The sequence below is a fragment of the Cynocephalus volans genome, chromosome 4 (genome assembly GCF_027409185.1).
Source record: "Cynocephalus volans isolate mCynVol1 chromosome 4, mCynVol1.pri, whole genome shotgun sequence".
NCBI classification, from domain to species: Eukaryota; Metazoa; Chordata; class Mammalia; order Dermoptera; family Cynocephalidae; genus Cynocephalus; species Cynocephalus volans.
Window position 1 is genome coordinate 35,582,968 of NC_084463.1, and position 17,389 is coordinate 35,600,356.

Sequence of the window (17,389 nt, forward strand, 5' to 3'; positions counted from 1 at the left end):
GGGTTATTTGCTGTTAAGTTGTTTAAGTTCCTTCTATATTTTGGATATTAATCCTTTGTCACTTGCATAGTTTGCAAATATTTTCTCCCAATCTATAGGTTGTTTGTTTTTATTTCTGTCCACAAGCTTTTTAGTTTGATATAATCCTATATCTCCCCCTTTTGTTGCCTATGCTTTGGGGGTCATATTCATAAAATCTTTGTCCCGTTCTATTTCCTGAAGTGCTTTCACCTGCATTTTCTTTTAGGATCTTTGTAGTTTGAGGTCTTATATGTAAGTCTTTGATCCCTTTCGAATTGATTTTGGTGTATGGTGAGAGGTACAGGTCAAGTTTTATTCATCTATGTATGGATGTCCAATTATCCCAGCACCATGTATTGAAGAGGCAGTCTTCTCTCCAATGTACGTTCTTGTTTGTCAAAGATCAGTTGGCTGTAGGTTTGTGGATTGATTTTTGAGTTCTCTATTCTGTTCCATTGGTCTGAGTGTCTGTTTTTATGCCAGTACCATGGTGTTTTTGTAACTATAGCTTTGTAGCATAGTTTGAAGTCAGGTAGTGTTATGTCTCCAGCTTTATTATTATTATTTTTTTTGCTCAAGATTGCTTTGGCTATTTTGGGTCTTTTGTTGTTCCATATGAAAGTTATGATTTTTTTTTCTATTTCTGAGAGGAATGTCATTGGTATTTTCACGGGGAATGCATTGAATCTGTAGATTGCCCTGTGAAATATAAACATTTTCACAATGCTAATTTTTCCAATTCAGGAGCAAAGAACATCTTTCCATCTTTTTGTGTCCTCTTTAATTTCTTCAACAGTGTTCTGTAGTTTTCATTGTAGTGATCTTTTACCTCCTTGATTAAGTTGATGTCTAGGCATTTTATTTTTGTGTGTGAATGTTGTAAATGGCCTTGCTTCCTTGATTTGTTTTTCTGTGACTTCATTCTTGGAGAATAAAAACTAATGAGTTTTGCAAGTTGATTTTGTATCCTGCAACTTTACTATATAGTTGTTTATCAACTCTGAGAGTTTTTGGTCATGATTTTGGCTTGTTCTATATACAGGATCATATAATCTGCAAACAGGGACAATTTGACTTCTTTTTTTCCAATCTGGATGCACTTTATTTCTTTATCTTGCCTGAATGCTCTGGCTAGTACTTCCATTATTATGCTGAATAAGAGTGGTGAGAGTGGGCATCCTTGTTTCATTCCCATTCTCTAGGGAAACCTTTCAACTTTTACCCATTCAGGATGATATTGGCAGAGGGTTTGCTATACATGGCTCTTCTTACATTGAGATACTTTCCTCCTATACCTAATTTGCTGAGAGTCTTTATCATGAAGTGGTGTTGAATTTTGTGAAATGATTTTTCCACATCTATTGAGATAATCATGTGGATTTTGTTCTTGGTGATGTTAATGTGGTGTATCACATTTATTGATTTGCATATGTTGAACCATCCTTGCCTCCCTGAGATGAATTTCACTTGATCATGGTGTATAATTTTTTTCATGTGCTTCTGTAATTTGATTGCTTCAATTTTGTTGAAGATGTTTGCATCTATGTTCATCAAGGATACTGGCGTGTAGCTTTCTTTTTTTGTTGAATCTTTGTCTGGCTTTGGCATCAGGTAATTCTGGCCTCATAGAATGAGTCAGGGAGAATGGCTTGTGTTTCAATTTTTTGTAATAGTTTAAAAAGAATTGGTATTAATTCCTTCTTAAGTGTTTGGTAGAAGTCTATTTCATCCTGTATGAGATAGCTACTACTGTTCACTTTTGATTTCCATTTGTGTAGTATATCATTTTTCATCCCTTCACTCTTAATCTGTGTTTGTCTTTACAGGTGAGATGTCTTTTGTAAACAGCATGTAGTAGAGTCTAGCTTTTCAATGCAAATAACCAGTCTGTGCCTTTTGAGGGGGAATTTAATACATTTACATTTAGGGCTGCTACTGAAAAGTATTGTGTTCCTTCTGGTACTTTACTGATTTTCATTTGAATGTTTTCAGTATTTCATGTTTCTTTATTCCTCCTTCATTGTTTTTCTTTGGCATTTTTGGTTTTTTGAGTGGCAAGGTACAGTTTCTTTCTGTTTTCATTTGCATTTTTGTTCTATTTGTGGGGTTTGTTCTTTCTTGTGTATTTATGGAAGTGATTATAATTTTTTGCGTTCCAGATGCAGGACACCCTTGAGAATTTCTTGTAGAGTTGGTCATGTGGTGGTGAACTCTCATAGTTTTTGTTTGTCTGGGAAATACACTATTTCTCCTTTTCTGAGTGATAGCTTCACTGTATATAGTATTGTTGGCTGGCAGGTTTTTTTCTTTTAGTAGTTTGAATGGAACATGCCATTCTCTTCTGGTTTGTAGAGTTTCTAATGGGGACTCCTTTATTAGTGACTTGACACTTTTGTCTTGCTGTTTTTAGGATTCTCTTCTCATTTTGACTTTGAACACTTTGACTACAATGTGTCTCAGAGAGAAACTTCTTGGATTTAAACTGCTTGGGGATCTTTGAGCCTCTTGAATCTGAAGGTCCATGTCTGTCCCTATGCCTGGGAAGATTTTTTGCTATTATTTCATTGAATATGTTCTTAATGCCTTTTCCTTTCTCCTCCCCTTCAGGAATACCCATGATTCAGATGTTTGTATACTTAAGGTTATCTGCTATCTTTCCTAGATTATCTTTCTTTAAAAAAAAATCTTTTTTGTCTGCCTGAGTTATTTCAAAGAGATTTTCTTTAAGATCAGAAATTCTTTCTTCTTGCTCTATCCTGTTGCTTAAGCTTTCAATTGTGTTTTTCATTTCATTAAGTGGCTCCTTCAGTTCCATGAATGTCTGCTACATTCTTTTTTAAAGTATTAATCTCTTTGTAGATTTCCTCCTTCATATACTGGGTAGTTTTGCTCAGTTCATTGTGTCATCTGACTGTGTCTTCTTTCATCTCACTGAGTTTCCTAAAGATTTGTATGTGGAATTCCTTTTCAGTTATTTCGAGTGTTTCCTGTTCTATGGGGTCTGTCTCTTGAGAGTCATTATATTCCTTTGGTGGATTCATATTTTCTTTTTTTTTAATCTTCATATTTTTAGCATCTTCACATTGATGTTTAGTCATCGGGAAGAGCACTTTCTTTTTTTCATTTCATTTATTTATTTATTTATTCATTCATTCATTCATTTATTTTACTTTATCAGTATACAATGTAGTTGATTTTTGATGAAAAAATGATCAATATCACTCAGCAGTTGCTTCTTCTATTACTCTCTTTCCCTGTACTCTGATGGTGGCCCTCTTTGTGTCAGTTGAAATGAGTGGCTGGCTATCTGCCTTCACAGCTAAAGGGGCTGCTATGGCTGCTGCTGTGGTAGCAGGCCATCCTCTTAGTGGCAGTGGCTTTAGTGAGTTGCCTACATGGCAGCAGTTGTCTAATGGTGGCAGGTTGCTTGCGCAATGATGGTGGCTGTCTGGTGGTGTTGTTGGTGTCAGTGACTTCAGCAGTGACTAGCTGCCCATTTGGCTATAGTGACCTCCACAGCTGCCTGCACAGCTACAGTGACTATAGCAGCAGCTGGGTTAACTCACAGAGGCAACAGCCTTACTGGTGGCTGTAATTGCCTCCTTTGTATCTACAGTGTCCACAGCAGTAAAGGATTTACGTTGTGAGGGTGGTAACAACACTGGCAACTGTGACTGCCTCCCTCAAGTTTGCTGTGTCTGCAGTAACAGTAGCATTACCTCATGGGGCCAGCAGTGATGCAAGAGTCTGCACCTGCCAACCTCTTGTCTGTGATGTCCACAGTGGAAGTGGGGAAAGTGGGGTTTCCTTGTGGGGTGGCAGTGGTACTGTTAGCTATAACAGCCTCTGATGCCTGTGCAGTGTCTGCAGTGGTAGGGGGGTTACCTTGTGGACGCAGCAGCACCACTGGTGGTTGGAACTGCCTCACTCTCATCTGTGGTGCCTTTGGTACTATCCTACATGGCAGCAGAGTTACCTTGTGTTGATAACAGCAGCAGCAATGGCTGCAACTGCCCCACTCTCATGCAGTGGCCCTGGTGGCTGCAGGGTCAATTCACTACAGGGAAAGTAGTGCTGGGGTCTGCCAGTTCCTTGCTCACTCCTTCAGAGGCCCTGGCAGCTGCAGGTTTAATTTGCTACAGGAGCAGTGGCTCTGGGAGTTGCAGCTGTCTCATTCACTCCCTCTGGGGCTTTGTCAGCTGCAGGGTTAATTCATGGTGGGATCAGCAGTGCTGGGGCCTGCCACTTCCTTGCTCATTCCTGCAACCCCAGCCAGTCCCACTGGTGGCAGCAGCAGCCACACTGTGAACAACTATGGCAGGGGGACCCACAAGAAGCTGAGCTGGCTGTTGAGGCTGCTTGCGTGGGGGTACCTCATGTGGTTGGTCTGGATGGTGTGAGGATGTAGACAGCCACTGTCAAAGACTACTGCACTGCAGGTGGCTGTGGCAAGGGAACAGCAGGTGGCTGGGCTGACTGGTGTAGCAGTGTGGGCAAAGATCCTATACACATCTTGCCTGGTCAGAGCTGTAGTGCCCGTTTGGGTGGTTTCCAGCAACAGCAGTGGCTGGAGCCATGCTACATGCAACAGCAGTTTGGGATGGGGTGAAACTCACAGTGGGAAGATGGGTGATGGTCCTGGTTCCTGATGATCACCAGCAAGTTCAGTGCTGGCAGTGAATGTCCTGTTCTTGTCTTCTGTGGGAGAAATACATCATAGGGTTCTCTGGTCTGACATCTTACCACAATCCTTGTATCCCATTTATTCATACATCCCTGGGATGAACTCACATGATTATGGTGTGTAATCATTTGGATGTGTTGCTGTATTCTGTTTGGTAGTATTTTGTTGAGGACTTTTGTGTCTAAGTTCATCAAAAATATTGCCCTGTAGTTTTCTTTTTTTGTTATATCTATGTCTAATTTTGATATAAGGGTGATGCTGGCCTCATAGAATGAGTTTGGGAGAATGCTCTGTTTTTTAATTTTTGGGAGTGGTTTAAAAAGTATTGTTATTAATTCCACTTTCAAGGTTTGGTAGAATTCAACAGTGAAGCCGTCCAGTCCTGAGCTTTTCTTTCTTGGAAGATTTCTGATTACTGCTTCAGTCATGTTGCTAATTATTGTTCTGTTCAGTTTTTCTGTGTTTGCTTGGTTCAGTCTTGGTAGTTTGTATATATCCATAAATTTATCCTCTTTCTCCAGGTTTTCAGATTTGTTCATGAATAGTTTCTTATACTAATCTCGAATGATTCTTTGTGTTTCTGTGGTTTCAGTTGTGATGTCTCTTTTTTCTTTTCTGATATTTGTTATTTGGGTTTTTTCTCTTCTGTTTTTTTTTTAGTTAGTCTAGCTAATGGTTTGTCTATATTTTTATTTTCTCAAAAAAAATCCAACTTTTTCTTTCACTGATCTTTTCTATAACATTTTTAGTCTCTTTCGTTTAGCTCTGCTCTGATTTTAATTATTTCTTTCCATCTACTAACTTTGGGACTGCATTGTTCTTGTTTTATTAGTTCTTCGAAATTTAATGATAGGTTATTTATTTGAAGCCTTTCTATTCTCTTGATGTAAGCATTTGTTGCAATAAACTTTCCTCAGTACTGTTTTTACAGTATCCCATAGGTATGGTATGGTATATCATTATTATCATTAGTTTCACATGGGGTGGGACTACAGAAAATGAAACTGGACAGAGGCCATGTGGGGACGTGCTGTGGGAGCTGCTGCATGGTGTGTTGAGGCTCCTATGGTGGAGAACCCATGGGATGGGCATCAGTAGGCTATTGCCAGGGGACTGTCCTGGTGGAATATATGTGGTAGGGGAGGTTCCTGGTGCTACTGTGCAGTGGTTCAGGCTTTCTGGAGTGAGAGCTGCAAGGGGCATGGCTCCAGTTGCCAGTGCAGGGCTGCTGGGGCCTCTCTCTGTGAAAGCCATGAGGGGCAGGACTCCCGGGGCTGTTGCCAGCTGCTCTGGTTTCTAGTGAAAGCCACAGGGAGAGGGACTCTGGGGACTGCTGCCCACCAGCTCCAGCCTCCTGCAATGGAGGCTGCATTCAATGTGGCTCTGGAGGATGTAGAAGGTAGTAGAGCACTCTCATGTTCAGGGCTAGGAGTCATATGCAGTGTCACGGGCTGGATCCACCTGGCCAGCATTTCCAGAGGCTGGGCTGTGGCTGCAGGTGGCATGGTCCATGCAGTGGGTGTGCTAGTGGCTGCTGCAAGGAGCAGGAGGAACTCCTGTAGGAGGAGATGGATCCCTGCCCTTGGGCTGGCCAATGGCAGTGGAGACCTCAGGGGTGGTGAGGGCAGGCTGGGGCAGGAGTAACTGGGAGTTATAGCTGGGAAGTGCTCACAGCTGAGTAGATTCTTGTCATCACAAGAGAGAATGTCTCCTGTGCTGATCCCAGCTGTCCACTCCTTGCGCTGGACCTCGTCTGTGGGAGAATTGCACGCTGGGAACCTCTAGTCCACCATCTTTACCAGCTTCCTGTCTCATTTCCAAACATGACATTCTCTATCAATGAGTTGTTATACTTTAGCCACAGGAAACAGGAAATTCATCACAATTAGGTAATACTTCTTATTTATATACAGAATACAGCCCATTAAATGAAGTAAGAGGCTATTAGCGTAAGGCTGCCTAAATGGCGCTTAATTAACTCCACCTTAAGTAACAACCTGCAAACATAATATGTTAAGAAACTGAAACCTATTTTAGGAATATATGTGTGTGTAGGTATATACGTGTGTGTGTGTGTGTGTGTGTGTGTGTGTGTGTATCATTAACACATAGACAATTTTCAGACAATCACAGTCAGCTGAGTTCAGCCGATCACAGTAAGCAGAATAATCGCACCATGCCAAAATACAGCGAATGCCTCATCATACAATGCACAAATCAGTCACATGCCTTGTTGTAAATAATCAGGTAATTTTCTAGTTTGCTTCCATGTTCAGCCTATAAAAGTTCACTGCAGATATTGCGGGGCAGCGCACTAAACCCTTTGTGGTCCTGCATTCCGTCCAATTCTTACGTTATTCTTTGTTCATATGAACTCTTACATTTACTGTGTCTGTAGCTTTTCTTTTAACATTTTTGTGTCAGAAGTGAGATGTAAAAGAGTCCTCCAGCAACCTGGCAACCTCCTAGAGTGTGGTGTGGGTCAGACCAGCAAAGGTGCCTAGAGGAACCACTGTGCCCGTTACTCCCTTGCCACAACTGGAGGTCATGGGTGAGTTACTGCTTGGATTGAGCCCTGTGAAATAGTGTTCTCAGCTCTGACTTTACTTGAACAATTCTGTGACTTCACTGAGTCCAGAAGTGTATTAGATCTGATATAAAAAACTCAAACACCACCACCAACAACAACAAAAATGGGGTCTGTAGGAGGCCTCCAGTAGGCAAGGTAAATAAGAGGAGATTAAGTTTTTTTCTGGATCCAAGGGTTCGGGAACTCCAGCCAATTTTCTGCACAAAAATTACAGAAGCAGAAAGACTGCTTGTTTAGGAAAATAAGTAATCCTTACCAAAGCTGACTTGGAATTATAGTGGCCACAGTGGGAAAACTCCTAACAGAAGGCAAGAAAGGCACATAGTTTTACAACTGCAAGATAAGGGACCAAGAGGCCCTCTTATTATGTGTTTTATTCATTATTTTTCATTTTTTAAATTTTTATTGTATATTTACAAATTATAGTTGTATATATATTTAGAGGTACAAAATGGCATTACAATTTTTTAGCACATTGTAAAATGATTAATTTCAGTTAATGAACATATTTATCACCACAAAAAGTTATGAAATTTGGGTTCTTTGTGATGAAAACATTAGGAATTACTGTCTTAGCAATATTGGAATGTATAGTAATTATTAGCTATATTCAACATACTATGCTATTAAGCTCAAAGATAATTCAGCTTGTTCCTCCCTATCTACTGAAGCTCACTTGCCTTTGACTGTAACCTCCCACTCTTCCCACACCCCAGCCTCTGCTAAGCACAGCTCTGCTCTCTGCTTCCACGAGTTCAGTTGTTTTAGATTCTACGTATAAGAGAGAACACACAGCATCTGTCTTTCTGTGTCTGGCTGGTTTCAGTTAGTGTAATGCTTTCCATTTCTATGTGTATTATTACAAATGACAAAATTTCTTTCTTTCTAAAAGCTGACTAGTATTCCATAATGTATATAGACTGCTGTGGATTGCTTGAATTGTGTCCCCCAAAGTTCATATATTAGAAACTTAATTCCCACTGTAACTGTTGATGGTGGGAAATCCTATTATGGTGATTGAAAGGTGGGGCCTTGACGAGGTGACTGGATTGTAAGGACCATGCCACAGTGAATGGATTAATAATGGTGGTCAGGGGAGTGGTTCTGAGGGCTTTGAAAGGAAAGCATGCCAGGAGCTCTCTCTGTCTGCTCTGCCACTTTCTGCCATGTGACAGCCCCAGGTCACTGTCACTAACATCACAGACTTCACCAATGTGTTCCCTGTACTTTGAACTTCTCAGATTCTGAAACCATAAGCAATGAATTTTGGTTTTGTTTTTATAAACTACCCGATTCCAAGTATTTTTCCATAAGCAACAGAAATGGAGTAATACAGAAAATTGATACCAGAGAATTGGAGTGTTACTTATAACAAATATTTGAAAATCTGTAAGTGGCTTTGGATCTGGGTGTTGATGAAAGGTTAGAAGAATTTGCAGCAGCAGGCGAGAAATCTCTCACCTAGCTGCTGGTGAGAGATTAGGAGATAAGAATTCCAGGAAAAGCATGGAATGTTTTAGAGACTGGTTAACTGAATGTTTGGAAATATGGACTGTAAAGACCATTCTAAGGAGATCTCAGATATAAACAAGGAGGGACTTATTAGAAACTGGGTCAAAGGTCATAGCAAGGAACTTGGTACGTAGCAAGGAACTTGGTACGTAGCAAGGAACTTGGTCGTAGCAAGGAACTGCCAGATCATAGCAAGGAACGTGGCTGTATTCTGTTCATGCCTCAAGATTATATTGAATGTGGAACCTCAAGATGTTGAACCAAGTATTTGATGGAAGAAATTTCTAAGCAGCAAAGCATTAAGGAAGCTGCATGACTACTTGCAACATCCTACATTGAGTTATGGCAGCAAAGACATGACAGAAAGCCAGAATTTAAAAGGAAACCTGAAGGTGAATATTTGGAAAATTGACAGTCTGGCCATTTGGTAGAGAAGCAGAGAGCATTTTCAGGCAAGAAATACAATGGTGCTAAGATTAGTAAAACAGAAAGGGATTATCAAGAGAAGGAGGAAAAGGCCTTGAAGTCATTGCAGAAGGCTCTGGGGCCAACCTTTCCATTACATGTCCAGAGAGATAGGGAGAGAGAATAATCTTGGGGAACAGGTCCAAGGCACCCTCTACAGACTCACTGCACAAAGCCACCTTGGGATTCTGTTCCCCACACCAACACCCCAGCTACTTTGGCTGTTCTAGCTGTGGCTAAATTATCCCCAGGCATGGCTGGACCCACAGCTTTGGAACACACAATCTGGAAGCTTTGTGTGGTCCTCATAGTGTTAGGTCTGCAGATTCACAGACTGTCTGAACCGTGGAGGCTTGGGAGCCTCCACCATGATTTCAAAGGATGTATGGAAAAGCTTGGGGACCAAGGAAGAGATCACTTCATAGATCTTTCACTACAGCAGTGACAAGAGGAAATGTGGGGTTGGAGTTGCGGCTGGAAAACCCCATCATCACCATGCCTAGTGGAGCCATGAGAGCAGGACCACCATAGAAATCCCAGACTTGTAGAGCTAGCAGAGAGAAATACTAGCCTACAAGAGCTAAAGCATCACCTGAGGTCAAGCAAGCCATAGAAGCAGAGCTGCCTGAGGACTTGGCAACTCAACCCCACACAAGCATACAGAGGACATCAAACATGGAGTCAAGGTACATGATTTGCCACCTCTGAAATTTAATGCCTGTCCTGCTGGGTATCAGATTTGTTAGGACCTGTTACCTCTTTCTTTTGCCTGTTTATCCCTTTTTTTTTTTTTTTTTTATGGTTAGTCTGTGTGTTATTTCTTTTTTTTTTTAAATTTTATTTTGTCGATATACATTGTGGCTGATTATTGCTCCCCATCACCAAAACCTCCCTCCCTTCTCCCTCCCCCCCTCCCCCGCAACAATGTCCTTTCTGTTTGCTTGTTGTATCAACTTCAAGTAATTGTGGTTGTTATATCTTCTTCCACCCCTCCCCGGTTTTGTGTGTGTGTGTGTGTGTGTGTGTGTGTGTGTGTGAATTTATATATTAATTTCTAGCTCCCACCAATAAGTGAGAACATGTGGTATTTCTCTTTCTGTGCCTGACTTGTTTCACTTAATATAATTCTCTCAAGGTCCATCCATGTTGTTGCAAATGGCAGTATTTCATTCGTTTTTATAGCTGAGTAGTATTCCATTGTGTAGATGTACCACATTTTCCGTATCCACTCATCTGATGATGGACATTTGGGCTGGTTCCAACTCTTGGCTATTGTAAAGAGTGCTGCGATGAGCATTGGGGAACAGGTATACCTTCGACTTGATGATTTCCATTCCTCTGGGTATATTCCCAATAGTGGGATAGCTGGGTCGTATGGTAGATCTATCTGCAGTTGTTTGAGGAACCTCCATACCATTTTCCATAGAGGCTGCACCACTTACTGCCATCTGATCTTTGACAAAGGCACCAAGCCTATACACTGGGGAAGGGACTGCCTCTTCAGCAAATGGTGCTGGGATAACTGGATATCCATATGCAGGAGAATGAAACTAGATCCATACCTCTCACCGTATACTAAAATCAACTCAAAATGGATTAAGGATTTAAATATACACCCTGAAACAATAAAACTTCTTAAAGAAAACATAGGAGAAACACTTCAGGAAATAGGACTGGACACAGACTTCATGAACACGACCCCAAAAGCATGGGCAACCAAAGGAAAAATAAACAAATGGGATTATATCAAACTAAAAAGTTTCTGCACAGCAAAAGAAACAATTAACAGAGTTAAAAGACAACCAACAGAGTGGGAGAAAATATTTGCAAAATATACATCTGACAAAGGATTAGTATCCAGAATATACAAGGAACTCAAACAACTTTACAAGAAGAAAACAAGCAACCCAATTAAAAAATGGGCAAAAGAGCTAAGCAGGCATTTCTCTAAGGAAGATATACAAATGGCCAACAGACATATGAAAAAATGCTCAACATCACTCAGCATCCGGGAAATGCAAATCAAAACCACACTGAGATAGGCTAAAATCCAAAAGACTCTGAACGATAAATGCTGGCGAGGTTGCGGAGAAAAAGGAACTCTCATACATTGTTGGCAGGACTGCAAAATGTTTATCCCTTTTTGAATGGGAATATGTACCCTATGTTTGTCCTACCATTGTATGTTGGAAGTAGATAACTTGTTTTGACTTCACAGATGAGACTTGCACTTTGAACTTTGGACATTTGAGTTGAAATAAGTTAAGACTTTAAAGACGTAATGAATGTATTTTCCTGTGAGATGGACATGAACTTTGTGGGCCAGGGGAAGAATGTTGTGTGGATTGTTAGAATTTTGTCCCCCAAAGTTCTTATATTGGAAGCTTAATTCCCATTGTAACTATTGAGTTTGGGAAATCTTATTATGGTGATTGAAAGGTGTAACCTTGATGAGGTGATTGGATTGTAAGGACAATACCATAGTGAATAGATTAATAATGGTGGTCAGGGGAGTGGTTCTGAGGGCTTTAAAAAGAAAGCATGCCAGGAGCTCTGTCTGTCTGCACTGCCACTTTCTGCCATGTGAGACCCCTGGGTCACTGTCACCAGCACCAAGGCATTCATCAAATGTGCTACTTGAACTTTGGACTTCCCAGACTCTGAAACGGTAAGCAATAAATTTCATTATCTTTATAAACTACCCAATTCCAAGTATTTTGTCATAAGGAACAGAAATGGACTAATATACAGACAATTTTTTTTTAAACAATTTATCCCTTGATGAACAAACGCTCAGGCTGATTCCATAACTTGACTATTATGCATACTGCTGCAATGAACATGGGAGTGCGAACATCTTAGACCTACCAATTTCAAATCTTTTGGGTAAATACCCAGAAGTGGGATTGCTGGATCATATGGTAATTCTACTTTTAGGTTTTTAGGGAATCTCCATACTGCTTTTCATATTGGGTATACTAACTTAGACTCCCCCCAACAGTATACAATGTTTTCCTTTTCTTCACATTCTTGCCAACACTTACTGTCTTTTACATTTTCAATAATAGACATTCTAACAGGTGTGAGATGATATCTCATTGTGATTTTAATTTGTATCCTTCTAATAATTAGCCATGTTGAACCTTTTTATGTATCTGGTTGCCATTTGTATGTTTTCTCTTGAGAAATATCTATTCAAGGTCTCTTGCCTATTTCTTAACAGAATGATTTGTTTTCTTTCTGTAGAGGTGTTTGATTTCTTTATACATTTTGTATATTATTGTCTTATCAAATGTGTGGTTTAAAAAATTTTTCTCATAGTCATTATTTTCTCTTCACCCTGTTGTTTCCCTTATTGTGCAGAAGCATTTTATTTTGATGTAATCTCATTTGCTTATCTTGGTTTTATTTCCTGCTCTTTTGGGATCAAATTTTAAAAGTTACTATCCAGACCAATGTTGTGTAGTATTTCTTCCTATGTTTTTGTTCACTAGTTTTACAGCTTCAGATCGTATACTTAAGTTTTTAGTCCTTTTTGATTTAATTTTGAATATGATGTGACATAAGCGTCCAATATTTTTCTTTTGCAATATTGATATCCAGTTTTTCTAGCACGATTTATAGACTAGACTGCTCCTTTTCCACTGTATGCTACTGGCATCTTTGCTGAAAATTGACAGCAGATGTGTGGGTTCTTTTCTGGGCTCTTAATTTTGTTCCATTTGTTGATGTGTCTATTTCCATGCCAAAACAGTGCTGTTTTAATTATTACTTTGTCATATGTTTTGAATTCAAGCAGTGTGATGACACCAATTTTGCTCTTTTTGCTCATAATTGCCTTGGCTATTTAGGTTCTTCTTTTTGGGGGGCTTGCATGTAAATTTTAGGAAGGTTTCTTTGTATAGCTATGAAAAATGATGCTGAAATTTTGATAGAAATTGCAGTGAATCTGTACATGCCTTTGGGCAGTTTGGACATTTTAACTTAACAAATTATGTCATGCCATGAACATGAAATTTACCAGTTTTGCTGCATTTTTGATACTGTAAGAACAGAATTTCTACATCTTTAGAACCATTGGCTTTTTATATAGTTTTCTGTCCACTACACTTTCTGAGCATTCTTATGACTTGCCAGTTGAATCTAATGGTGTTGCAGGTTAATTGTTTCATGTCTGCAAACATCATTACTTTTTTTTTTTTTTTTTTGCTTATTTTTCACACGTTGGTATCTTTTAGGTTTTGGTCCTGTTTAGCATAATTGTATGGCTACTACTTTCAAGAAAATGTTTAGTAAAATATTCATTACATGGCATTTAATGTTGGCAAGCATTAGGGTGTTTTATTTCTTATCAAATACACCTATGGATATTATCACACTACAGACTTCTTTTTTCTATTTTCCAGAATAGGAAAGAGGGGTGTGTGTGTGTGTGTGTGTGTGTGTGTGTGTGTGTGTGTGTGTGTGTGTGTGTGTGTGTGTGTGTTGGTTGTTTTAAATGTTCTGCAGGACTTTCTGTTTTTATTTACTAAAAACTTTGTTCTCTTCCCCAATTTGGTATAGTATTGCAGTTTTGTTTTTCCTAATTAAGAAATCATCACTAACTTCTCACTTTCACTAAAATCTACATCCAATTCACCAATAAGTCCTGTTGTCTGAGCCTTTAGAATAGATTTCATACTTCCCACTTCTCAACAGCTTCCTTGCAGAGTTCTGGGCCTGGTGTCCATTAGATCTTGATTGGGCACTGTGAAGACCTAAATTCTCTTCTGACTTTCATCTTTTCCCTCTATTGTCACTCCCTAAAACATCTGAAGATTCTCTTGTGAGTCAGGTGGCATCTCTCCCATTCAAATTCTTTCAACATGTTTTAAGTAAATCCAAGTCCACCAGACCCCCATGATACCCATTGCATACTCCTCTGAACTCACACATACCAGACTTCTTGCTCCCTGGTTTTCTGCTCTACTGTCCTCCTTGCTTTTTCCTTCATGATCTCAAGGCCTTTGCACTGCTCTTCCCTCTCTATTACTCCTTTTCCATATAATTTCCTGCTGGCTTGCTCCATCATTACATTCAGATCTCTGCTTAAATATCACTCCTCAGAGAGGTCTTTGGTGAGCAGTCAGTTTAAAATAGCAGTGCCATAGTATTCTACCTAGTCACTTGTTCTTTTTTTTTCTCTTCACTATAGCCAAGGAAGGTTTATTTAAATTATCCAAGGGTAATTCAATATTTGAAAATCAATCAATGTAATCTACTATATCAACAAGTTAAATAAAAAAATCAAATGGTTATGTCAATAAATTCAGAGAAGCATTTGACAAAATTCAATACCCATTCATATAATAGCTCCCAGCCAGCTAGGAATAAAAGAAAGCTTCAAATTGATAGAATATGTAAGTATAAAGAACACACCTACAGCTAACATTATGCTTGATGGTGAAAGATGATGTTTTACTCCTGAGATCAGGATAAAGGCAAGGATACCCACTTGTACCATTCTCACTTAAAACATGTACTGAAAATTCTAGCTGTCATAAAAAGGCAAAAGAAAATAAATAAAAGGCATACATATTAGAATGGAAGATGTGTAACTGTCCCTATTTTCAGACTACATGATGTTCTATGTAAAAAAAAACAAAAAATAGTTCAGTACTTTGCATGAAGTAAGATTAACACAAAAAATTAATTCTATTTCTATACACTAATAATAAACTGTGAAAACTGAATTAAAAACACAGTGTTATTTATACTTACTCCAAAGGAAATAAAAAAATTTCTAAGTTATTTAAAAATTTTTATTTTACACTTGAAACATAATTGGCTATACATATTAATGGGGTACAGAGTTGACTATCAGTATTTGTATACACTATGTGATAATCAGATCAGTATTATTAGCATGTTCATCATTACAAGTCATAATTATTCTTTGTGTCCATTACCCTAACACCCCTTTCCCTCCTCCTTTCCTATTTCCAGTGACCATAATCAGTAAGCAGTAGCATTACCTTGAATTTTATTATTTGCTTAATTGTATATGCACGTGTTATGCATCTCACCCATTAGAATGTAACCTTCTGAATGTCAGGAATTTATCTTGACTGTTTACTTCTGAAATTGTGGAACTGAAACAGGAGAGAACAATCAATATGCATTCACTTAGTAATATTTAACAAGCACAGTATTGTATTGGTCTTCATATTAAGCCATCTTTGGAAGTCAGTAATTATGAATGTTTAAAATGTGGCATTCATTTACCTACTGAAATATTTTATTTTTCAATATTTTATTCATGTTATTGACTAATATTCATAAGTGACATTTGTCAAAATTCATAATTTTGTGCTCATTTTATCAAATTTTTCAATGGTAACGCCAGATAAAATTGCCAAATATATGAATAATTCCTAATAATATTTAATTAAGAACTACAATATACCAAGAAATATTATACATATTTTGCTTATGATAAAAAAGATAAATCCTCACAATATCACTATCCATAATTACTATTGTATTTATTCCTAATGTCACAGCATTGTACAAATGAAGAAGCAGGATCACAGAGAAGTTGAGTAACTTGCTCTGAGTCACACAGCTAGAACTGTGTGACCACTATTCATATTTGGTTAAATTCATTTTATATCCTCCACTATTGAAAATACATAAGAATTGTGAGATCCTTGATATTTTGATAAAAGTAACATGAAAGCTATCTAGACATTTTCTGCTTTGAAGTACAATGATTTAATAGCCTTCTAGTTTATTTTCTTTTATGGTTTTTAAATTTATTTGATTAAATTTTGATAATATATACCTATTATACACTTTCATACATGCATATTCACAGACACAAATGTACAGACAACTATAGTTATCCACACACATATCCAAAAAAGGATTTCATGGAAAAAAATCATAATATTGAAGGACAAGATGTAGAGCTCAACAATTCAGAAGATATATAAAGGTAATGATTGGAAACAAAATGAAATCTACCCAATGAACTTCTAAAAAAATTACAACAGGCTTTTCAGAGAGAACAGCCAGCTGATTGCAAAATAATGTAAAGGACTATTAATAACTAAATGTATACTATCAATGAATTAGGAGATATTACAACCAAATATCTAATACATTTTAATAATTAAGACATTGTGGTATCATAATTTAATCAAGTAGGCTTCTCATTCAACTTCGCTTTTCAATGCCTTTGTTTAATTTCTATGTCTATGTTTACAACTACCAACCTTATATCTCCAAAGAGCATCTCTTGCCTGAAATCCACAGGTGACTCTCCAGTTTCCTAATTAACATCTCCATGAGGATAATTAATAAGTTTTCAAAATTAACATACATAAAATAGAAAGGTTGATTCCCTTATCTCCAGGTATTACTCCTGGAAGATGTCATCACATCAATAAATGGTGCATTTGTTCTACTGCTCTATCAGTTACTCACATCCAAAGCTTCCAAATTATCAAAGACTTTTCTCCTCCTCTCAAATGATTCATTCTTCAACATGATCAGCACTTACCTCTTTGTATCAGAATTTAACCCTTTCTTTCCATTTTCATGACTTACTTCAAAGTCTAGTCATCATGCTCACCCACCAGGACTTTTATTTGTCTAGACGTAATACTATTGATAAAAACCTCAAACATCTATTACCTGTTTATATTCCACTCAATTTTGCATGCATGAAATATCTATTCCCTTTAAGTGAACAAATCTAGGCAATGTCTAGGTCACATATTTTGAGAACTGGACCGTAGTGATGACAATACAATGAAACATGGATATCTTTGAAAATTATTACTAAAATCTCTTTTTACTACTTTTTAACTGAAGACTGCTTTTCTGGGTGAATCATAACCGGCACCATATTTAACTGCCAGATATCACCATTTCCATTTCCCTGATAACAATTAATGTAAATACTTAATTTTATGGAATAACACGTGTTAGCAACTAATATAATGAATTCATAATCTAATTTTTGTCCATGTTGATGTAAATTAAGTGTCAAGGAAAATTGAAGCTATGTGTTTGATCACTTTTAGATCTCAAACATTTGTGGACCGATTACTTGGATATTTGAAAAGCATGTT